The sequence below is a fragment of the Physella acuta genome, unplaced genomic scaffold (genome assembly GCF_028476545.2).
Source record: "Physella acuta isolate Inbredline_101_S28 unplaced genomic scaffold, ASM2847654v3 ptg001325l, whole genome shotgun sequence".
Classification (NCBI taxonomy): domain Eukaryota; kingdom Metazoa; phylum Mollusca; class Gastropoda; family Physidae; genus Physella; species Physella acuta.
In genome coordinates, this window is record NW_026732840.1 from 260154 (window position 1) to 266153 (window position 6000).

At 28.0% G+C, this 6000-nt stretch overlaps 1 long non-coding RNA gene across 1 annotated transcript; it reads right to left on the reverse strand.

Moving 5' to 3' along the window:
- Positions 1-3578: 3578 nt before the first annotated feature.
- On the reverse strand, positions 3579-4844 carry LOC131958399 (uncharacterized). Its single transcript, XR_009389232.1, has 3 exons — positions 4777-4844; positions 3954-4292; positions 3579-3671 (listed from the first exon to the last, which is right to left on the reverse strand). It is a non-coding gene; the product is annotated as an uncharacterized LOC131958399 (long non-coding RNA).
- Between the last annotated feature and the right edge of the window lie 1156 nt (positions 4845-6000).

Sequence of the window (6000 nt, forward strand, 5' to 3'; positions counted from 1 at the left end):
TAATTATATATATATATATATATATATATATATATATATATATATATATATACATATATATATAGTTCTTTTGAGAATGAACATTGAGAGTGCATTAATTATTAACCAACACTAGCGTACATAAATGAGAGACTATACAAGTTTAAACATAGTTTGTTAGTATAATTTTTTAAACTCTTTGTTTAATAATGTTTAACAGTTTTATGATAGCATTATATCAAATTTACTTATAATTCATAGGAGATAAGAAATTAATAATTTGTGTAAACAAAGAATCCTTATTACTTCCCTTGCTTTCTTTTATTGATATACAAATAACTGTAAAGCTATATAGAGAATTATTTTAATAGGTTGTCAATTAAGTCAGAAAAATAATATTTTAACTTTCTCAGCATCCTAAATTGATGTTTAAATTCTCCTCAGTTTTAAATTGTAATGATTAAATATTTGAGCATAGTGCATCCAATTCTACTAGTTCTTTTATTATATGTGCACAGTGGATACAAAAAAAAAACAGTAGATAATCCCCAAATAAAGTGTCTTCACTTAATTATGAAAGCAATCAAAATTGATACTGGCTACTAAAAAGTACAATATCAACATTTTGTCAACACTAGGTGTATAATATAAAAGTATATTTCGCACTTTCTCCAGTTTCAGTGGTTTACAAAATCGTTACAAATCGCTTAAATTGAGCGAAATTGAATATATTATTAAATTTAAACCAGCGATATTTAAATTCAAAGATTAAAAACTTTTTTCAACGATTTAAGCTCTTATCGAGACATACTTACAAAATACAGATAATTTTCTACTTTGTTAGCCCTAGATTGTTTTAGCCTTTTTTATGCATTTAAGCTATGAAGCAAAACCAAAATGTTACAATAATCGCCTTGTTTTTCCAATTCAATTGCCTCTTTGTCAAAAGGGACAGAACAGTAAAAAAGTTGTTAAAAACATTTGACGTGTGAGTTGTAAAACTTGTAATTTTACTTAAGTAGAGCATGCAATTGTCTCGGTAGGATTGTTACAATTTTTAAAAGTAATTAATTATACCCTATAATTAAATTTGTAATTTTTAGAAATGTTGTTTTGAGGCCTTCTATATAATTTCTTATTTAAACAAAAACGTTGAGCTTTGCTTTTATTTAATGAAATTAAAAATTAAAATGTCTGTCTAGCAAATTGGTGAATGTATATAGTTTGCAGCATTTTTAAAAATGATATATTATTACTAATTTTGCATTTGTATTTTATGTTGGCAAAAGTGGAATCTAGAGTAAGACCAGTCCTGCTTCATAATTCTGCCGTTCAGCAAAAACGTTTAAAGCTTAAATCATAGGTTAATTACAAATTTGCTGTTTATTAATTAATGTTAAGGTAAGTGAATGTACATCCTTTCAACTATGGAATAAACAAAAATAAGTATTAAGGTCACAGGTCAATTAGAGATATGAAGCAAGCCCTTATAATTCACATAAAACAACAATAGGGTAGGCTCCAGAAAAAAAACCTCTTAATTAATATGTTTTATCTATTTATTTGCGTATATCTAAGTTAGGGTACTTAAAGGAAAATATTTGCAAGTATCAGGGACTTTAGTTCTTGACTTTAAAAGACATTCCTTCTCTTTGTCTATTTTCATTTATTTTTTGTAAAATACAATAGTCACGTATATTACACGTATCAGTGTTTTAAGTATTTGAATGGCCGACGTTTTGATAATTTCCTTTTTCTTTTAATTTCAGAGATTCACACTGTAAAGCTGCAAAAAAACAATATAGACCAAAATTTGTGTTTTGGTTAAAAACATGTTAAACTAAATTAGAGAAGACGGAAAATCATTTAGTATGAATAATTACAAGTTTTTCTAGTAAACACACTTACCAACATTTATTTCTGATGCATCAACTTTATCATAAACTGTTGGGACGCTTATTTGACTATAGTTCGGGTTTTGCTCTGAAAATAACAATGGTATTTGTGCAAATGTTATTTCAGTCTGTGTTTCTAAACCTGATATTTTATCCACATAATGAAACACAATTTAATGATGCGTTTGAAATGAGAGCTTTCTCCAATTTTGCTACAATTAAAGAGTATTATTGATTTAAAATTCTATTTAATGGAATTTAGGGTCGAGGACTGGGTTTCTCCCAAGGAAAATCTACGCCCCCCCCTACCCCCGAAAGAATTAGAATTTATAAAGAAAATATATTTTTAATAGTGTACCGCCCACCCGGAAATTTTAGTCCGCCCCCCCCAAAACAATTTCAAGTGTCCTCCCCCCCCCTTCCTTCTGGAAGAAACACTGGTCGAGTAATTTAGCTGACGACTGCCACTACGCAAATATCAGGCTCCAGTATATAAGACGATTCTGTGTTTACCCAGTTTTACTTAATTAAGACCTGACCCACGTTAGGGAAAAAAAATGTGTTGACCAAAGTATTTCTTCTAATTTTTAAGGTTAATAATAATTAAAGTTATTCTCTGAAATATTGTTTCTTTAATATAGACAATTACGTTACAGTTCAAATTATATTAGTCAAACGTACAGAAAACCAACCTTACCCAAATTATCATATGTGTGCTGTAGCTTATCGTAGTTCTGTACCAAATCAATTTCTTCATAACCTGGTAAAATAATCAAAGCATCATTAAACTTAGTATACTAAATGAAGGAGGATGTGAGACAAATATTAAGTGAAATTTGTTCTGAACATACCACGAACAGCAGGCGGATCTGGTGTAGATGTACTTGTAGGCTCTGTATTTTCATAATTTTCGTTCTCGTCTGTAAATTAACATTTAGTATAGATGTCTTATATAATTTTCATAACAAAGATAAACGCTGTTCAACGATGAAAATGTTATACAATTTAAAATTTAAGAGGGTATTAAAATAAACATTAACTATTACAATATGGATTACACTGAAGTTGCTAGAATGAAGCATTATTTTGTCTTAATTTTTTTGTAATTTTTATAAAAAAGTTTAATATAGTGAAATAAATAGTTACTAAATGATACATATGTAGCTTAAAATATGTTATGTAAAAATTGAGAATAACAGCATGTGCCACTGTTAAATGTATAGCTTCAGATATCATACTTAAATTAATTAATGAATAAAATGAGTATAATCTGTACGTGTATTTGTCCTTCTTAGGCTGCAACGAAAAAAGGAAGTCAATGATTGTAAATAGGCCTATGTGTTTTAAAGTCAAAATTGAAAGAATATTAAACTATAAAAATGGTACAATTAAAAAATCTGTTTTACAATTACGTTTAAATATAAGTGCTATACTTCTTTATACAGTTAATCTCACCATCTGTTGATCTTTAAATTCTTGAGTTCATTACCTGTAAAATAGATTTCCACCGCTTATATATATATATATATATATATATATATATATATATATATATATATATATATATATATATTGAGATCATTTATATCAAATATAGCTAATTGAATAATAATAACGAAGATCGTAGAATTACTATTCAGATGTATATAGATAGTGATAGTTTCTGAGCGTTACTTGTGTAAAACTTACGTTTTATATAGATCAAGACGATTATGGCAATGATGACGACAGCTGCAATAGCAGCACCAATTGCAGCTGGAAGTACTACCGATGTGCTCGTTTTAGAGGAAGTTATGTCTGGAAAAAAAAATTCTAGCATTATATTATGTATTCGATATAATGACATATATATATATATATATATATATATATATATATATATATATATATATATATATATATATATATATATATATATATATACCTTTATTTATTCATATTACATATTATATAATACATTTATGTATGATGCAGAATATAGATAGGTTTCTATAAAAAAAACTCCCGTAGAATCAAATAGTATGAGGATATTGGAATGTAAATTGAAAAATTATTTTAAAAAAAAGAAATATAACTTACCTTCATTTATTTTAAAGTTATACGTCAATTCATTTCCCAATCCGTTATAGATTATAATTGAGTAATTAGTAAAATCAGTTGTTGTTAAGTTAAGGACTGTAATGTTCACGCTTCCAATGGGTAGTTTGTAATTTTCTAATTCAACTTGGTATTTTTTATCGAGAATATTTAACGAAGCAGTACTGAACACTAGAACCGTGGAGCCATCTATTGATTTAAACAATGTAAACAAAGTTGGAGCGGGGTATCCAACGATTTCAATTGAAATCATTACATTATTTTGCAAATGTGCAGGGATTATTTTGTTTTCATCTGTTAGATTTCTTAACTGAAGTGGGCCTGAAAATTACAAAAATACGTTTATAAAAAGAAAAAAAAAACGTACATTGCTGACAAAGACAAGAAGACGAGAAGTTAATTGAATAATAGTATTTTATCTTTTGTAAGCATCTTAAGAAAACAGAATATACTCTAACTTTGCAGCTGCTCTTACATTAAAATAATACCTTCTTATTCCTTAGTTAATTATAGGTAATTTAATAAATGTATCACTAAAATCAAATAATATATTAACCTATAGACTGTTTATTTGTATAACTGACTTAATTGCTAGTTAATATAGTTTCATTTTAATATTTTTTTACATTCTATAAAAGAGAAAAAAATATTGCCATTATTTGTTAGCCATGATACATTTCATACATATCAAGTCATATTATTTTTTGTATCCTTACAAACACTCACTGTCGCTAGACTGATGTGTAATCTACAACAAACACGTAGCAATATTTCATGTACAGCATGAACAAATTTAAATCCTTACACTGGACATATAAAGCAATTGAATTTCGAATGTCCTGGGTAAATTCAGAGTTGTGTGCCTTGCAGTGATATTCCCCACTGTCCTGACACATCACTTGTTTTGTGACGTTCACCTTGCCTGTGTTGGTTGTGATCAATTCTGTCTTTGTGATTTCAATTGTAGCTGGTGGATTGCTCTCTACCATACAGAAAAACGTTACATCAGAGTTTTCGGAAACTATCAGTGAGCTTTTAGAGTTTGCTGTAAATAGTTGAATGGCAGCAGGATCTTTGAGATGAAAAATAATAAATTTAAATAATAAAATGCATAAAAATCATAAAACGTATATATATATATATATATATATATATATATATATATATATATATATATATATATATATATATATACGTGTGTGTGTGTATGTGTGTGTATTTATGTGTGTACGTTTGTGCAAACAAGTGTACAGGTAATTGTATGTGTAGTTGATGTTTATTGAGTTTGTGTATACATAATATGTGTATGAATTTGTGAGCTTTTACGCGTGAAGGACTACGTATCTCCAAGTGCATATATTTGATGTAGAAAACAGGTGAGTTAGCCCAAAAATTATAGTATAACTTACATGTAATGTTAAGTGTAACACTTGATGTATTATTCACATAACAAGATGTGACATGTTCAGCTTTACAAAGACACTGTTTGCCATTTAGTTGTCTGCCAACATTTTCTATTGTCAAGCTTACAACATCGCTGTTTGACGATGAGTTAGTATAAATGCCATCACATAATACGGTGAGGTTGTAAGTGTTAGGAAAACCTCCAGAAACTCGACATGTAATTTCTATATCAGATCCTTCTTTCTGTGGTTCTAGAGACTTTACATTGGTGCCACTAAAGTTTCGTTGTCTAATAGACAGAGATGGTGGCTTTAGTGGTGGTCCTGTGTAAAAGAGAAGGATATTTAATAACAATTATCTGTTTTATATAAAAATCATAATTATATTTAGTACAAAATAAATAGAGATGAAGCATAAAAATACATTTCAACAGATCCTATCAATAACAATAGTTATCCATTCATTCAATAGTTTACCTATTAGCTTAAGTAAAATTAGTATTATTACAATATTTTACACAAAGAAAACCGTATTTGGAGTCATATCAATTATCATAGTGTTGCTTACCAGCAATATACACAGTAAATGTATTAGATTGCTTTACTTCCTTAAAAATGGAGTTGAA